Here is an 18,796-nt window from a genome sequence, read left to right as displayed (position 1 = left end):
TCTATTGATGAAAAATATACATAAATATCTGCAGATCAATTGGGGGGGGGGGGGGAAGGTGCAGGAATGTATAAGGTTGAGAATCAATACATCCCAATGTATGTGTATTGAATAAAATTGCAAGGAAACATGTCCAAGTAAACACATATGGATTTTCATATGGACTTGAAACTAATTGGCAAAAGGATGAGCAAACTGAATAAAATGAGTTTAATGTTGGGAAAATGAGAATCAGAGTGAAATCAAATCTGAAAGATGTGTTCATTCTAGTTTAGAAATCGCAAGCCACTAGAGGGAGCAGAAGAGATTCTGCGTGTGTGAGTTTCAAGAAAATCATTACTGTTGGCTAGGCTTCTTAAAAGTTAACATAAAGTTATCTTTTTATAATTGTAATTGTAGTGTCTTCTCTTCCATCTTCTCATTGGTTCATACATTTGTCACAGACAACACTCATGTATATCTAGGCTCACTAGATGCTGCAGTGAGTTTGCATGCTATTGTGTAGGAATTTAAACACATATCTACAGTAACTTTCTGTTTGTCCTCACTCATTCTCTCCTTTTATCATATGGGCTTCCTACATTCTCTGAATCTCACTTTCTTTATCTTTTGCCACTACATTAGAATATGTGAGAAAAGCTTCTCTCTGTGAGAATTGCCAAAATATTCTCATACTATATAACAACTTTCTTTCTATCTATTATTCCTTTCTCTCAAGAAAATACAACAATGTTGCTTATTTCCAAGAACAGCTACAACTACTTTTATATAATTTTGTTGTTGTTGTTGTTGTGTGTGTATATATATATATTCAGAGAAGATTGATTTATTTCCTTTTCTCCTGAAACCCTTGTAGGTATGTGGGGAGATGTGGACCAATTCTTCAGCTTCTGCCTTGCTGATCAATTACTCTGCTCAAAGAGACTCATTTCTAGCTATCATATATCCCAACTTTATTTCCCCAGAATGTTTTATTTATACCTAAACTGATTAAGGAAAATGGATGGTCTGGATATGAAAAGAATTAGAGCAGGTAAAATGATGTTCTTGGATAATCCAAAGATATAATTGTTAAAAACACCTAATGAAATCAGATAAAATACTTTCAAACCAGCACCATCCTTAAGATTAGATGTGAGGAAGCAAACTCATGCAGATGAATTGATAAGTCATGAAAGGACAGCAAGTGCTTATTTAATGTATTAGTCCTAGGGATGGTAAGAGTATTTGAAAATAGCCCTACATTGGTCAAAGGCATGCTTCTTTTATGTTGAAAAACTGTCTTGAGAAGAATCCTGCACTGATAAGAATCTTCATAGTTGGGGAATGATTTACACACACTTTCCATATGATACTTTTACACAACAGTACTTTCTGTGAATAAAATAATACTTACCTTGAAAAAAACTTCTGTTTCCTGTGCTGAAAATGTAGTTTTCATGCAAAACAGCAATGTGTGAATTTTTCGTAATTTAGTCTTGAAAAACAAGTAACTTTCAAAAACCCTTCCCTTTCAAAGATTCTCTCATTGTAAAAAGAAAATTGTTAAAATTACTTATTGCTTCCTTCAAGAAGAAAATTAGTCAACAACTACATGCCTAATTATTCTTGTTCTGTAATTGTCAGGGCAGGTGAGAGACTTTTATTGGATATTCTGACACAGCTGATGAAATAACCTGCTTGGCTTTGGATATTATTCACCTCAGTTTGTAATGGAATGTAAGTTGTTGCTCTAATCTTGGACAGTAAATTCTCTTTGGCTGGACTTTGTATTGCTGTTAAATAGAAGAATAATTCACAATGGATTTTCATTATTTTACATCTCATTGGGTAAATGATTGTGCTAATTTTGTTGCTGTAGAAAATGTCACTATGCTATAACTATGGTAAGTTTAAAAAGCATAAAATCTTCGGAATCAGTATTGTGGCAGAATTTAGGGATGTATTCACCCTACACAATTATGGCAGTTTGATTAGGTAGAACTTTGTAACTGTAGTCCTGGTCCCATCCCATGGAATTCTGGGATTTGTAGTTTGTTGAGGTGTATTTGAATTCTCTAAAATACTTCCCTAACCTACAGCACTGGAATTCTAACTCACCAATCTATGCATTTCTGAGATGCTGCAGATTGGGGTGCTGCAAAATGATGACTGCAGGTTTCATTGAGACACATTGTTGCTATATGGCATGGAGGGGTTTATTCACTGTCTCAATATTTTCCCCATCACTGGGAGATCACTGCAGTGGCCTTTTCCCAGTGACTGAATCTGTAGTGCTTTGGAAACTCTTCAGTTGGGATGTTGCCTGGCTTAGAAGAGAGGTTTTTGGGAAGCGGTAGTAACAGAAACAGTTACAACAGCAAAATTATGACATTTATTTATTTATTTATTTATTTATTTACAGTATTTATATTCCGCCCTTCTCACCCCGAAGGGGACTCAGGGCGGATCACATTATAACACACATAGGGCAAACATTCAATGCCCATAAACACATCAAACAGAGACTGAGAGACACACGCAGAGGCAAGTTAACCTTCTCCTGAGGGGATGTTCGATTCTGGCCACAGGGGGGAGCAGCTGCTTCATCATCCACACTGACGGCACTTCCTCATTCCAGGTCGTAAATTAGTTAATCTTGCCTCCCCACTTTAGTGGTACCTTATCTCCTACTTGATAGATGCAACTATCTTTCGGGTTGCTAGGTCAGCAACGAGCAGGGGCTATTTTTTTATTTTTAATTGACAGGTGCTCACCCCGCCACGGGCTGGCCTTGAACTCATGACCTCATGGTCAGAGTGATTTAAGGCAGCTGCTCAACAGCTGCGCCACAGCCCGACATCATAGCTAGGTCTTACAATGAAGGATTTCAACTATATATTTTTAGGTTTTGCCTGAGGACATCACTGTAGATGCATCTTAACAGGGCAAATATGGTGATGCTGATCCAAAGTGGGATCAACATCACCATATTTGCCCTATCATCTCATCCCCAATTATCTCTGCACAACATAGTAGTAGTAAATGTATTGATTAGCCCTTAGGCCATATCACAGTACCAAATCAAACAAAAAGGCTTGATAAAACATGATTACACTCCATATAGTAAGTTAAATAAAACACTTATAACAATACAGTAAATAAATATAATAAAAATGAATGTATACATCATGTTTCCGTATCATCCCTACAATTTGCCTCGATCAGCCCCACATATGTGATTCTTAGACATATTGCTTTGCTTAAACACGGGGCTGTTTTATATGTTATTTTTGGGTCTTGGCCACACATAAAATATCTTGTTCTGACGTGGGATTCCCAATGAATTGTCTGTTTGATATATGAACCAAGGTACAAGTCTCTCACCTTCCGGTACAATTGACAATCAAATAATATGTGTGCTATACCCTCAATTTCAGGTGCTCCACAGATATAAGGGATCAGAGGCGGTCCAACTGCCCGCCGAGGGAAGCATTTGTCTGTGGCACAAAACATCCTGGAGGCGCAGTTGAGGCCCCGGGAGGATGGCGCCACCCCCGCCTCCTTCTCCTTTGGGTCTGGGCCTTCCCGCTGCAGCAGGAAGGTCCATCCAAACCCAAAAGAGAAGGCCCATCCAGGATGGCTGGGCCTTCCCACCATGGCCCATGCGCCCTGGCCCGCCTCCCGCACAGCGTGGGAGGTGGGGCCAGGGCACGCGGCGTGGGAGGTGGGGCCAGTGCGCACAATGCAGGAGGTGGGGCCAAGTCTGGCCCCGCCTCCCGCATCGCATGGCCAGGCCCAGCCAGCCTGGATGGGCCTTCCCGCCACGGCCTGACTCAACCAGGCCACGGCGGGAAGGCCCAGGCAGGGTGGCTGGGCCTTCCCCCCGCGGCCCACATGCCCTGGCCCCGCCAGGAGGCATAACCACATGACGCAGGAGGAGTGGCTGCCCGACATGGGAGGTGGGGATAGGATATGCAGTGCGGGAGGCGGGGTCAGCTCTGGTCACGCCTCTCGCATCACGCGGTCATGCCTCCCATGGTGCGGGGAGGGCACACCAAAATTCATTTTGCCTACTAAGGCAAAATACCTATGGATGCCTCCATAAGGGATGCTGTTAAATCTCCCAGATCTGACCATTGTATCAAGCTGATCAAACTAGCTCATGTGAATACCTCCCTAAAATGTTTTGGCATTTGAATTTTTAGATAGTTGGCAATTTGAAAGGTACGTTTATATTGACTCAGCCATTATAGGTTGTCAACCTTACTGAGGGTGGCTATATTGTTTTGTGATCAATGTCCAAAATTCTTTGTATAGCACGCTTTTTTACTTGATCACTTAAGGCACAGGAGACAGGGAGCCCACAACTTATTTTGTATTTGTCAATTGTGTAATCCAAGAGGTCTGTCGTAGGGAATTTATCTGTTCTAATAGGCACAATTTTGGGAGTCTATTGGGTTCCATTACATTGATTTTACACCAGTAATCATATGCTCTAAGTTTAGACTTGGAAGACAGTGAACAGACTGTGCTCTGGCACCACAAAATGCAGAGCCAACCTTGAGAAATGGGGCTACAAAGTAGAGGCCACGACATGCGAGTGTGGAGAAGAGCAAACCACAGACCACTATTACAATGCAGTCTGGGCTCTGCCACATGCACTATGGAGGACCTTCTTACAGTAACACCGGAGGCACTCCAAGTGGCCAGCTACCTGTCAAAGGACATTTAGTATAATGGCAAGTTGTTTGTTTGTTTATTTGTTTTAAACAAATGTGTTTTCAAATACATTACAACGTGTACCCTTGATTTGCTTCTGACATGATAAATAAAATAGTTTAGACTGTGCATGGATTGTGTAAATTTCTAGTTCAGCTCTCACTACAGCAGCTGATATTCTTTTATCTACTCTCAGTATGCTTCTTAAGTGCTGAGATTGTCTGCACAATGAATATTGTCACTCCAGGCACTGAGGAATGGCATGCAATAACTTGTGCTGCTTCCTGAACAGGAAGTGGCACAGTTGATTAAAAACATCCAAAGTTGCTGGGTATTCCAGAGTTTAGGAGTATCCCACATCTTCTGTTAATGCAGTTCAAGGTTGTGTTAAGTAGTCTTCACCTTTGTTATGCTGAATCACTGAGCCATTACTTCCCAGCAATGGCAGCCTTCTCCTGGCGGGTAATAGGGATGCTCTGCTCCTGGCATCACATACGAGCTGATTCTGTTGCCCTGCATCTTAAAGTGCTGGTGAAGACACAATTTTGGTCCCATTTATCATATGCTCCTATGATGCCTGAGTTGATGTATTGTCCTCAAAAGATTCAACCTGCAAAAAGACGCCATAGCTCTTACTTGTCTTCCATCAGTGATCCAAGACAAGGAAGTGCAAAAGAGAGCAATTGAGCAATAGACTCTATATATATCAGGACAGGTACCTCCCAGTCCATAGTCATATCCCTCCAAATGGGAGGACATTTGTACTGAAGTTTGCTATGACAGGAAATAGTGTAGTTAAAAATAATAAATATCTCTGCTTCTCTTGTTCCATCAATGTGGACTTAGAAATACCAGAGGCTGTTATCACAAAGCACTCCAGATCAGCAGAGATAGCCATCCAATCCTATAGAGTGCTTAATTTTTTCTCCAGTAATATGAAAGAGGCTTAAGGGTACAAAATTTTAGTCATATGATTTCCCAGTAAGATTTAAGGGCATAACTATCTGTGTCATATTTGTATCAGTAAAGGGATCTTGTAGCACCTTTGAGAGAAAGAAGACTGTCACATAAGCTTTTGTACACTGAGGCCTCATCTACACTGCCTTATAATGAAGTTTGAAACTGCCTTATATTGTAGTTAGTGTAGACTCATATAATGCATTTCATTTCAGTTTAACTGCATTATATGACTCTACATTCTTCATTTAAGGCAGTTTCAAACTGCATTATAAGGCAGTGTAGATGGGGCCAGGATCTATTTCATTAGATGCAACTGAACTAGTAAACCCAATCTATAAAAACTCATTCTGCAAACCTCTTTCTCTCATTCTCAAAGGTCCTACAAGATACCTTTGCCTAGTAATAAGAAAGCTATATAGCATGGCCATATAACACAGCTTCAGTTAATTGTAAGGAAGAACAACTTTTCCATTTGAAGATGTCAGTGTAAATACACAACACCCACAAAGTCAATGTTTTTATGTGTTAAACCTTCAGGGAATTGTAATTAAAATGGTGGTCAAAATATTCAGTTATGTTGCTCTTGTCCAGCTTTAGTTGAAAGCTAAAGAACACAGGACTATGCTATAAGTATAGTTTATATAACTTGAGCTTTTCATTTTATGTTATATGAAATGTAAAGCCTGATGCCTGCTTATTATTTAATGTGAATGCAAGTCAAATACTATGCAGTGGATAAATTACAAAGTCAGATCATTACAGCAAGCCCAAACATTCATTAAAAATTGCATAATAACATTTGATTAATTCTCCAACACTTTAATTTTATTACTATGTGCAAAACTGACAGCTATGCTTCTCTCCCTTTCTCTCCATATATGCAAACTAGCTAACATAGGAGGTGAATGTTTGAATTAGACTCATATTACTTTTCTATACTTGTTTAACAGCATTAAAAGCTCTTCTTCCTTTTTATTCTTAAAGGAGAAGGCAAACAGTTTTCACAGTTAGGCCCTTGAAAATCTTAGGCTGCATCCTATATATCATGCATTGGGAGGGCTCCACTCACATTGAACTCCTGGAAGCTGCACTCCAGCTGTGTGTACTACTACATCCCAGCAGCTCATGGTATGTGAAGGAGTGGGATCTCACCTCACCAGTATGGGATAAGGTACCACCACCCTTGCTTAGATCAGAAGTCACCTATGATGCAAATCATACAGTGAAGAGACCAGGGGCTGAGCAAAGAAATTCAAAAGAAAGTGTACTGGGCTAGACATAGGACTTCATCACACTAGAATTTGGATCCACTTTAAATCCACTTTAGGGAGGGGGCTTTAAACAGCTCGGCTAGACAGGTTTTGGGCCTTACTAAACTACAAACTCCAGAATTCTGCAGGAGGCAGAAACCAGATTTAAGGTGGATAAATGCTCGAGTGTGATGAGGCCCATAATCTCTACAAATTTTGGACTTTTCCCACGAAACATCCAAAGCAGGCTGATCTTTACATAAGCCCAGGGCAGCTACTTCTCTATAAGCAAAGCACGGCATAGCACCATTCCTCTTCATCACATGGATCTTCACAAGTGTTGTAGGATGCTTGCAGCACACTTAATTTATGGAGCCCCACACCATACATTATACAATGCACACTCACTTCTGATGGGGCTCAGTAGATGAACTGTCGTGCAAAGATCCTATGATGCTTCACTCTGAACATGGGAGACTTCCTGTGTTCCATAGGGAGCAATGAAGCCAGCTTGGGGGGTGGGGAGTCATGTGGCAAAGCTTTCCTATGTGTGATGGGGAAGCATCGCTGTGTGCGAGGTGGGGTGCGGGGTACCAGAATTGCCCCACTGCCCCACGGATTCACAATGAAGGCTGGTGAATCCCTCCACTGCCCTTCATCAATGTGATGAGGTCCATAGTCTTTGGATAACTGCAGAGTTGTAAGTTTCAGAATACCACAAGTTAGGCACGAAGAAAGAAGCCCTAAGTTATACATGGAAAGGTGTTGAGACAGAAGACATTTAACATTTAGTTGCCTTTAAGTCTAAGCTCATATTCCAGATTAATGATGATAGATAAAAGCGAGACTTTCTTGGATGGAGTCCTGCTTTTGTCTCTTGCTTTTGTCTCCTGGAAGACACTAAGACCATGGTTTTTGCTACATAGCAATGAAGGAGAAAGGAACTGAGTCTGCAGAAAAAGCATATTGCTGGTTGATGAATTCCCGCACTCTAGTTCTGGTTTTGTTATACAGACTCTCCTGGGAATATGTCCCACTGTAGTCTACAGAACTTACTTCTCAGTAGGAATGTATAAGATCATACTGTTATTCTCCTTGCAGTCAAGAGTGCTACCTATTATTCTATACAGATTTCTTTTCACGCATTTGGACTTTGAATCTTTTATCTAGCCTTTTGAGATATGATTCTCTTAACCTCTTTTCTGCAAATATATATTAATATAATTGAGTCAAATAGAAGAAATGTCAGTGGGAGTTTAAAAGTCCCTTAAGTTAAGCAAAATCTAAAACTATGGGGGTGGGAAGCTGTGTTCTTCTAGGTTTCAATGCAGACTTCAGTGTCTGAAAGATACTGGATAACTTATTTGTAGTTTTATGATAAATAACTATTCCCTCTTACAATACAAACATGACAAAGAAAAACAGATACACTATTGATCAAAATGATAACCAGCATATCTGATGCTTGCAAGTGTGCTTAAAAGAGATTTTAATTATTACACTTACTGTTCGCCCTGACTAAAATGATTATCTTAAATTACCCACAGTGTGCTTACAAAGCTTGCAAGCCTATTACAAATCTAAACCAGAAAAAGGCAAAAAAGTCAATTATGTATAATCACAAAATATAGTGATAATAGGTAAAGGTTTTCCCCTGATGTTAAGTCTAGTCGTGACTGACTCTGGGAGTTAGTGCTCATCTCCATTTCTAAGCCGAAGAGCTGCCGTTGTCCATAGACATCTCCAAGGTCATGTGGCCGGCATGACTGTATGGTGCTCCGTTACCTTCCCGCCGGAATGGTACCTATTGATCTACTCACATTTGCATGTTTTTGAACTGCTAGGTTGGCAGGAGCTGGGGCTAACAGCGGGCGCTCATTCCGCTCCCGGAATTTGAACCTGGGACTTTTTGGTTCGCAAGTTCAGCAGCTCAGCGCTTTAACACACTGTGCCACCAGAGGCCCCTATATCTATAGTGATGATAGATATCTAATCATTGATATCTGTAGATATTATTCTTAGTCTGCGTCAACATGGGCCAAATTAAAGAAACTCACTTTGAAACTGCTGTGAGCAGTCCTCATGAAGTATGGCCAGTTCTGCTTTGCTTCCATCTTTAAATCCAGCACAAAAAGAACCACAAGTTATTAGACCTCTGCAATCAATGAATAAAATGTTCAATACTCATTACTAAATTAGGGGAATGGCAGCGAATCGTTTCTTAAGTGTTTCTAAAATACTGTTAGGGGTCTGTATTATAAATATAATGATATAATCCCCTTTGGCAAGGCAGAAAAAACACTGTAAAACCACCCCTAAGAGATGCCCATCCAGCTTTTGAAATAACAACAACAACAACAACAACAACAATAGGAGACCTACTAAATACTGCCTCTCAACTTTGCCTGCGTCACAGGGTTGATTCAACTCCCCAAAATCCCCTTTTATCTTGAAATCCCTTTAGAAAATGAACACAGGTTTTTCCCCAACAAAATTTTCAGGGAGGAGGAGGAGGTGGCACAAGGATGTGGAGGTAGTAAGCAGAATTCTGTGAAATATAGTTTGGAAAAACAAGGACCCCTGTGGCAGAGAATTAAAAAAAAACCCATCCTAAACTACATTTCACAGAATTCTGTTTGCTTCCTGCATTAAAACCTCAATGTGAGTGTGGTCTCTGCTTATCTCTCTCTGGTCCAGCCATGTGCTGGTGGGGCTTCTTCCTTGCCTGGCCATTTAGCCAGACATGCCTCTCATGCACCCCGGCCTCCCCGCTTGTTGCCCCCTTTGGGGAAAGAGCAGGGCTTCTCCCTCCACTCCGGCCTCACCATCCTCCTCAGGGCCCTTTGAGGAAACCAAACCCAGCCCTTTTGGGGGAGAAGCATTCTGTGACAGAGACCTGGAGCCATTTACAAGACTTACATAACTCTTCCAAAAATCATAGGTCAGTGTTTTGAATCTTAAGGTTTTTGTGTGACCTCCCCTCCCATTTCTTAATATTGCCTCGTATATGGAAATCTTATGAAATAGATATGACAAACAACTTACAAACAAAGTTTTGCATAGCCCTACAAGTTACTCTGGTGCTTCCAGGAAACTTTAGTGTGTCTCCATTTTTTTTGAGGTGTCAATAGTTGGGTGAGGTTGGATTCAGTGCACTTTAATACCCACATGTCAAAAATATCTACAATTGTGCTTTGGGCTAGAAGGCTTCCCAGCAGAGCCTTGAAAAGCTGCTTCTAGTGATCGCATGCTTGAGAGCTTTTTTGTGACTTTACCAGAAGCGAGGTCACAAGCAAAGACTTCTTCACACTAACTGCCAGAACCATGGTGTATTGCAGGAAATCATACTTTAAGATTGCCATTCATCCTGTTATGAACTTTGATTTCCCATCATAACTGTTTTCTTTTTTTTCCTGAGTTCAGAACCATCACTTGTGTTTCCCTTTTCTTTTCTCTTTTCCATTGTTGATCAGCAGCTCCTTCCCTTCACATTGGAAGGCTTATATGAGGTGACCAACAGGTCTCTCCTCATTCTTGCTGCCTGGGAGGGGAGAAGGGGCCAACCTGTTATTCCCTCCCTTCCTGATAAACCTAACTAATTGCTTCAAGCAAAGAAGTGAGATGTGAGGTCTCCTTGGGAAATAAGGTTGCCACTCCTCCTCCCTACCTGCTTTCTAAGGGTCTAAAGTCCGCCCATTCATTTTTCACCTTATTTACTGATCCGAGGCATGGTTGGAGTTCTCCCGTTGTTGTGAAAACTACACTTTTTACAACTACTCTCCATTTCAAGAAAGGGAGGCAACAAATGACCACTAGAAATGGGGCAATGTCATGTGATGGGATCAGCCCCTCTATGTCAGTGGTTCTCAACCTGGGGTCCCCAGATATTTTTGGCCTACAACTCCCAGAAATCCCAGCCAGTTTACCAGCTGTTAGGATTTCTGGGAGTTGAAGGTCAAGTGAGTATAAAGTATAAAACTACTGAAACAAAGCTCAATGTGATGAGTTCCCAAGGCTCAGCCAGGGAGCTCCAAACAGTGGCAGCATTGGTCCAATGGACTGTTGGCCCAGCTAGCTATTCAGACCTCAAAAGTGCTTTGGGACCCTACCATTCTATATCCAGGGTAGCACCAGAGAAGAGTATTCATGAGTGTTTCAACTAGTATAAATGAATCTTATTGAATATTATTAACAAAAGTCTATCCTTTGACTCAATTGTTAAATGATGAGTCAGTCAACATGTAGGTAAATCCAATCAAAATTGTTAAGACAGCAGGTTGATTCTTCAAATCAGATTCTATAATATAATTTCTTCTAAAGTAATGAGAAATCTGCAGAGCCATTCTGATGGAACATCCATTCCTTTTCATGCAAGAGGTTCTAAATATTATAAATACATTCTTGAGCACCCCCAGATTGAATCTATGATGCAGTTTTATTTGTTGAAATTAGTTGAAATTCTTGCAAACTTGGATATATTTGTAATAAATTACAGTTGAAAAATCAACTTATTAGATGGGATATTCCAGTCTTTGGGCTGATTCCAAAGTAATGCAGGTAGTTGTTCCACTAATGGTTCTTCAAGTACTAACATTATAACCAACACAAACAACTGTTGGGAGTGCTTTGATTGTATTTTCCTGCATGGCAGGGCAGTGGGCTGAATGGCCATTTTATAGTTAGTGCAGTTTATGTCCAACACCATTTAATACTTCGGTACTCTTGGTCTATAACAGATTAATGTATGAGGGAAGTAAAATGAGCGAAATAACATTTCAAAAATCATTGAAATGTTTTTTTTAAGTTATGAAATATTTCAAAAAGAGAACTGCTGTCAAAATTGCATTGAATTGGGTCCTTCTCAGCATACCTACACATGCACATGGGTCAAAAGAAAACATAGCATTAAGCATGCTGAAGCCATTTGGATTTATTGGCTTTAAGCACATCTAGCTTTTTAGAGTAGAGTTGGTCATGCATCTTTTCTTTTCCAGTTAAGAGATAAAAGGTATTATAACTTAGAATCACTGTTGCACCTACAGCTCTACTGAGGGAAGAGTGACAGCTCAATGAAAACACAGGAAACCCACTGGTTACATCATGCACTGTTTGGCATAGTAGGCATCCGGGAGTTGGGCAGTCCATCATCACCCTGATTTACCCTCTTTTCCCCAACTGGAGTGAGGCAACCTTTGAGAGGGCTATGGCCAAACAGCATATATCCCATATTCTTCCAGCTCCCTCTTTCAAACAGTGGGCTGTCCTACATCCAGTTCTCTTTAAATTGATCCTGTTGCATGTCTCCAGCACCTCATAAATAGGGGGCTTGAGTAACACAAGAATAGGATAAAGCTGAAGCATGTAGATATTTCACTGGATTATGACTGGATTGTTAACTCCTTGTTCACTTTGAGCATTGGTTTGTTATCTAGGCAACCTATTTATTGTGCACACTGAATTATAGAATTTATATTTATACCTGGTTGAGTGATTGGATGAAACAATATAGAACTTAGCTAAGTTGTTTTCTCATTATGTAATGAGACCATTGCTTGTATACCTTGCAAAACTCAAAAATGACTTTATACCTGGAAGAATTCAGATGAAATGTATCTACAACTTACAACAAAGAGTCAGATCCCAATGTCATCCAGCAAATTGGATTCGTCCAAGAATGTAACTAATCCCCCAGGACCAGTAATGTCTGTCCTCTGCCTTGGCTAATTCCACTGAGAGATACAGCTACCTGCATTCTTACCACACCAAAATAAATCTGATGACACAGAGTGTGAATTCAAGCATCTGCTAAAATGAAAGCATGTCTCATTAATCAGACAATTTTTCCCAAGTGAGATGATGCAATTAGAAGAACTTTATACTCAAATTTTCCCAAGACATTCAAGAGTGAGTTTATAGCTGTAACCAAAATGGTACATCATCAAATAACCGATGGACAACAGACAAAAAACAGAACCTTGGGAAATTGATCTTTTGGGGGGATTGGAGGAAATAGCAATTCCAGATCGATTTTTTAAAAACTGACCTATATACAGTTGTATCTTAATTGCATAATGGGAGTGGTGAGGCTTGGAAGAGTGCTTTTTGGACGACAACTCTAAAATGCCCCAGCCAGGCTGTCCTCAGGATAGTCTGGCTGGAGAACTGTAGAATCTATCATCCCCAAAAAGTAATGTTTCCAAATGGCAACATTATTTTCAAGCAATGCTCTTTCTCGGCAGGCTACTAGATAAAGCAAAGGTGTTTGATCCAAGGCTTTATTTTCATTGTGTATGCCTCATTAAACTAAACAGCTCTGACCATTTTGAGAACAATTTTTTACTAAAATATATGGAAACTAAGCTTTCAAATCTCTGTTGGAATTACACCCTCAAAGTCTGTGAGCCCACCAGTTGACTACATTCATAAAGTCAACACTAAATGGAATAAATGGACCCAAGCAACCATTTAGTATGCTCTGTTTCCTATACAGGAATCCCCCTCTTGCTTGTTCAATCCCTCTCTCACCCTGTAGTACGAGTCATGCAGATACTGAATTATCTAAACAAAATGCAATGAGTCTTATTTTAATATCAGTTTGGCAGGTGTTATGTACCTATTATCCCAGTTGTTGCACATCATTAAGTAAGTTATAACTCACATATGGGAGTGCACAACAACTGGAGTTACCAAATATGTTAAAGGTTTAGTTTTGTACACTTAATCATGGATCACAATCCACTTAGCAATACTAAATGCTCGCAAGTATTTCCATTGCTAAATAATGAGTCAGTATCATTGAGAATATATTTACCAGTATTGTTGTGAATATATGGAGAAATATCCAGTTAATCATCACTAACTTCTTACTTGTTTACATACATACAAATTCCTTTGAGCATCAGTTTACTCAGGCTATATCCAATATATAAGTGGAAGGAATATTTTGTAGTAGAAGGATTATTTGGAGAGTGGCATTTATGAAAGTAGTGGCTTGTGGCTTCCACAGCAGTGGGTGAATTAATCTGTCTTGAATTTAGTCTAAATTGTAAATGAGTGGTATGTTGTTAGCAATCTCCCATTATTCCACAGTGGGAATTATAAATGTTTTGGTGAACTCACAACATTCCTATATTCATATCAGATAATCCTAACTGATTTCCCATGATCACTGAAAATTCCTGAAGGTTTTTCCTGTGCATTTGGAATTTACGCTGCATACGTTATTCCGGAAAAGTTGTAATTGTTAAAGGAACTCTGCTGTTTGAAGCATGGTAAGTTGTTAATAAAAAAGCTTATTTTTTAAAAAATAGTTTGGCTCAGGGTTTGTTTATATGGGTATTAAAGCCTGTACTCACCTTGTGTCGGCTTCTGGCTGTCCCCATGACATTTCTCTACTTTTGATCTGCATTGTACTAGGTTAATTCGATTTAGTCCCACTTTAGCAAAAGTTGGGGGTGCAGCTTCAGGGCAGTGTGGATAGCAGGGTCAATTTTGATTCACAGGACCATAGCCAGAAAAAAATTGGGGGGGGGGGGAGAGGAAACCTTTTTTTACCGAATCATGAAGAGTAGTTCCATAAAGGAAAATAATTTAGAAATCAGGCTCCATCGATAAATTTCAGTGGACACTCAAGACAGATAAACTTCAGTGGACACTCATTGGGATTTGGTTAATCAGTTAAAATTCATGAGTAAACTGGTTTTTAAAAAACCTGAAAAATGTCAGGGAGAGGGTGTTTGAACCCCTAACCCCCCTCCCCCTTGGCTACAGCCCTGTTGATTCAGACTTGTCCACAGTCCACACAGGGCATTGACACACTCCCCTTTCTCCTACACTCATCAGCACAGGGAAAGGGGGCTGGATTGTGTCTAAGTTGCCACTGTTGCCACTCCCAGCCTGCAGAGCTCCATTGTGGATGCGCTGTACTGACATCAGCAGAGGTGACTATACGTCCAGGAAAAGGTGAGAAGATTGGCTCCATCTTCCTTCTTCTTTGTGCATGTGCCTCTGTTAATGTCCCACACTCACAAAGAACTGTGCCCAGCTGGGAGAGATGATAGCAATACAGTTGGTGAGGTGATGTTCCAGCAGAGCCAACAGTCTTGGCCATTCTGGATCATGTTGGAAAAACTTGGAGGCACACCTTTGGAGTTCCTCCAAAGTACAAGTTGAAGATATTTTATCAAAGACAAAGGATCTAAAAATAGGGACTCTTACTGTTAAACAGGGACACCTGGGAACATATGTCCCTTCTTTCCCATACTGTGCTCTGTTTCACTGTGCTGCGTCCTTTGCATGTTTTTTTTTGTTATATGTAGGTTGTTAGCTGCCTGGGGCACTTTGAAAAAAAGGGTAAGAAATCAGTCAAATCAAATGTAGGTAAAATATTTTTCATATAAAAATGCAAAATCATTGTATTAATTTATAGATGAAAACTACTTATTAAAATATTGAACATGCAAAAATATGCCTTTTTTTGCATTTGTTAAAATTCAGGGGCATGAGCAGAATTGAAGTGTTAACTCTCTTTGAAATAAAACTCTTTTTCATGAAAATGACATTGGCACTTCTCTTTTCTAATATCTAAAATGAATAGGTCCTGTTGATGTAATCACTGGAGCAGTTAATGGCTCAAATATATTTTTCCAACCATAACATGCTTTCATTATTTCCATAGATTTTTTTAATCCGTCTTTTAGCATGCTAGATTGTTTTACTTTTTAGAAGAGCTCGAAATTGGAGATGAGTTGGACAGTGCAGGAGGAAGGAGATCCTTCACATATACAGTAATTCGTAGTTCAGTGACATTTCCATTATCATCAGTCAGAGATTATTATTTACTTTGCCTACATTTTCCGTCAACTTTTATCTGGTATAAGATTGTCTCTCATTTGGCCTGACCTTGGATGCTGTCAGCTAGCAATACATAATAAAGACAGAAAGGAGAGGCAAACATTCAACGTTTTTTCAAAAATAGCCACCATTGCTTACTTACTTCCACTAGGTGACCCTTCTCTGCCACTAGGTGACCCTTCTCTGCCACTAGGTGACCCTTCACTGCCACTAGGTGACCCTTCTCTGCCGCTAAGTGACCCTTCTCTGCCACTAGGTGACCCTTCTCTGCCACTAGGTGACCCTTCACTGCCACTAGGTGACCCTTCTCTGCCGCTAAGTGACCCTTCTCTGCCACTAGGTGACCCTTCTCTGCCACTAGGTGACCCTTCTCTGAGTTAGGTGACCCTTCTCTGCCACTAGGTGACCCTTCTCTGCTGCTAGGTGATCCTTCTCTGCCGCTAGGTGACCCTTCTCTGCCGCTAGGTGACCCTTCTCTGCCGCTAGGTGACCATTCTCTGCCACTAGGTGACCATTCTCTGCTGCTAGGTGATCGTTCTCTGCCGCTAGGTGACCCTTCTCTGCCGCTAGGTGACCCTTCTCTGCCGCTAGGTGACCATTCTCTGCCACTAGGTGACCATTCTCTGCGTTAGGTGACCCTTCTCTGCCACTAGGTGACCCTTCTCTGCCGCTAGGTGATCCTTCTCTGCCACTAGGTGACCCTTCTCTGCCACTAGGTGACCCTTCTCTGCCACTAGGTGACCCTTTTCTGCCGCTAGGTGACCCTTCTCTGCCACTAGGTGACCCTTCTCTGCCACTAGGTGACCCTTCCCTGCCACTAGGTGACCCTTCTCTGCTGCTAGGTGATCCTTCTCTGCCGCTAGGTGACCCTTCTCTGCCGCTAGGTGACCCTTCTCTGCCACTAGGTGACCATTCTCTGCCACTAGGTGACCATTCTCTGCGTTAGGTGACCCTTCTCTGCCACTAGGTGACCCTTCTCTGCCGCTAGGTGATCCTTCTCTGCCACTAGGTGACCCTTCTCTGCCACTAGGTGACCCTTCTCTGCCACTAGGTGACCCTTCTCTGCCGCTAGGTGACCCTTCTCTGCCACTAGGTGACCCTTCTCTGCGTTAGGTGACCCTTCTCTGCCACTAGGTGACCCTTCTCTGTGCTAGGTGACCCTTCTCTGTGCTAGGTGACCCTTCTCTGCCGCTAGGTGACCCTTCTCTGCCGCTAGGTGACCTTTCTCTGCCGCTAGGTGACCCTTCTCTGCCGCTAGGTGACCCTTCTCTGGCGCTACGTGACCCTTCTCTGCCGCTAGGTGACCCTTCTCTGCCGCTAGGTGACCCTTCTCTGCTGCTAGGTGACCCTTCTCTGCCTCTAGGTGATCCTTCTCTGCGTTAGGTGACCCTTCTCTGCCGCTAGGTGACCCTTCTCTGCCGCTAGGTGACACTTTTCTGCCACTAGGTAACCCTTCTCTGCCACTAGGTGACCCTTCTCTGCCACTAGGTGACCCTTCTCTGCCGCTAGGTGACCCTTCTCTGCCTCTAGGTGATCCTTCTCTGCGTTAGGTGACCCTTCTCTGCCGCTAGGTGACCCTTCTCTGCCGCTAGGTGACCCTTCTCTGCTGCCAGGTGACCCTTCTCTGCCGCTAGGTGACCCTTCTCTGCCTCTAGGTGATCCTTCTCTGCGTTAGGTGACCCTTCTCTGCCGCTAGGTGACCCTTCTCTGCCGCTAGGTGACCCTTCTCTGCCACTAGGTGACACTTTTCTGCCACTAGGTAACCCTTCTCTGCCGCTAGGTGACCCTTCTCTGCCACTAGGTGACCCTTCTCTGCCGCTAGGTGACCCTTCTCTGCCTCTAGGTGACCCTTCTCTGGGTTAGGTGACCCTTCTCTGCCGCTAGGTGACCCTTCTCTGCCGCTAGGTGATCCTTCTCTGCCGCTAGGTGACCCTTCTCTGCCGCTAGGTGACCCTTCTCTGCCGCTAGGTGATCCTTCTCTGCGTTAGGTGACCCTTCTCTGCCGCTAGGTGACCCTTCTCTGCTGCTAGGTGACCCTTCTCTGCTGCCAGGTGACCCTTCTCTGCCGCTAGGTGACCCTTCTCTGCCTCTAGGTGATCCTTCTCTGCGTTAGGTGACCCTTCTCTGCCGCTAGGTGACCCTTCTCTGCCGCTAGGTGACCCTTCTCTGCCGCTAGGTGACACTTTTCTGCCACTAGGTAACCCTTCTCTGCCACTAGGTGACCCTTCTCTGCCACTAGGTGACCCTTCTCTGCCGCTAGGTGACCCTTCTCTGCCTCTAGGTGACCCTTCTCTGCGTTAGGTGACCCTTCTCTGCCGCTAGGTGACCCTTCTCTGCCGCTAGGTGATCCTTCTCTGCCGCTAGGTGACCCTTCTCTGCCGCTAGGTGACCCTTCTCTGCCGCTAGGTGACACTTTTCTGCCGCTAGGTAACCCTTCTCTGCCACTAGGTGACCCTTCTCTGCCACTAGGTGACCCTTCTCTGCCGCTAGGTGACCCTTCTCTGCCTCTAGGTGATCCTTTTCTGCGTTAGGTGACCCTTCTCTGCCGCTAGGTGACCCTTCTCTGCCGCTAGGTGACCCTTCTCTGCTGCCAGGTGACCCTTCTCTGCCGCTAGGTGACCCTTCTCTGCCTCTAGGTGATCCTTCTCTGCGTTAGGTGACCCTTCTCTGCCGCTAGGTGACCCTTCTCTGCCGCTAGGTGACCCTTCTCTGCCACTAGGTGACACTTTTCTGCCACTAGGTAACCCTTCTCTGCCGCTAGGTGACCCTTCTCTGCCACTAGGTGACCCTTCTCTGCCGCTAGGTGACCCTTCTCTGCCTCTAGGTGACCCTTCTCTGGGTTAGGTGACCCTTCTCTGCCGCTAGGTGACCCTTCTCTGCCGCTAGGTGATCCTTCTCTGCCGCTAGGTGACCCTTCTCTGCCGCTAGGTGACCCTTCTCTGCCTCTAGGTGATCCTTCTCTGCGTTAGGTGACCCTTCTCTGCCGCTAGGTGACCCTTCTCTGCCGCTAGGTGACCCTTCTCTGCTGCCAG

The sequence above is a fragment of the Anolis carolinensis genome, chromosome 5 (genome assembly GCF_035594765.1).
Source record: "Anolis carolinensis isolate JA03-04 chromosome 5, rAnoCar3.1.pri, whole genome shotgun sequence".
Taxonomy (NCBI): domain Eukaryota; kingdom Metazoa; phylum Chordata; class Lepidosauria; order Squamata; family Dactyloidae; genus Anolis; species Anolis carolinensis.
Note: the sequence above shows the minus strand (reverse complement) of the source record.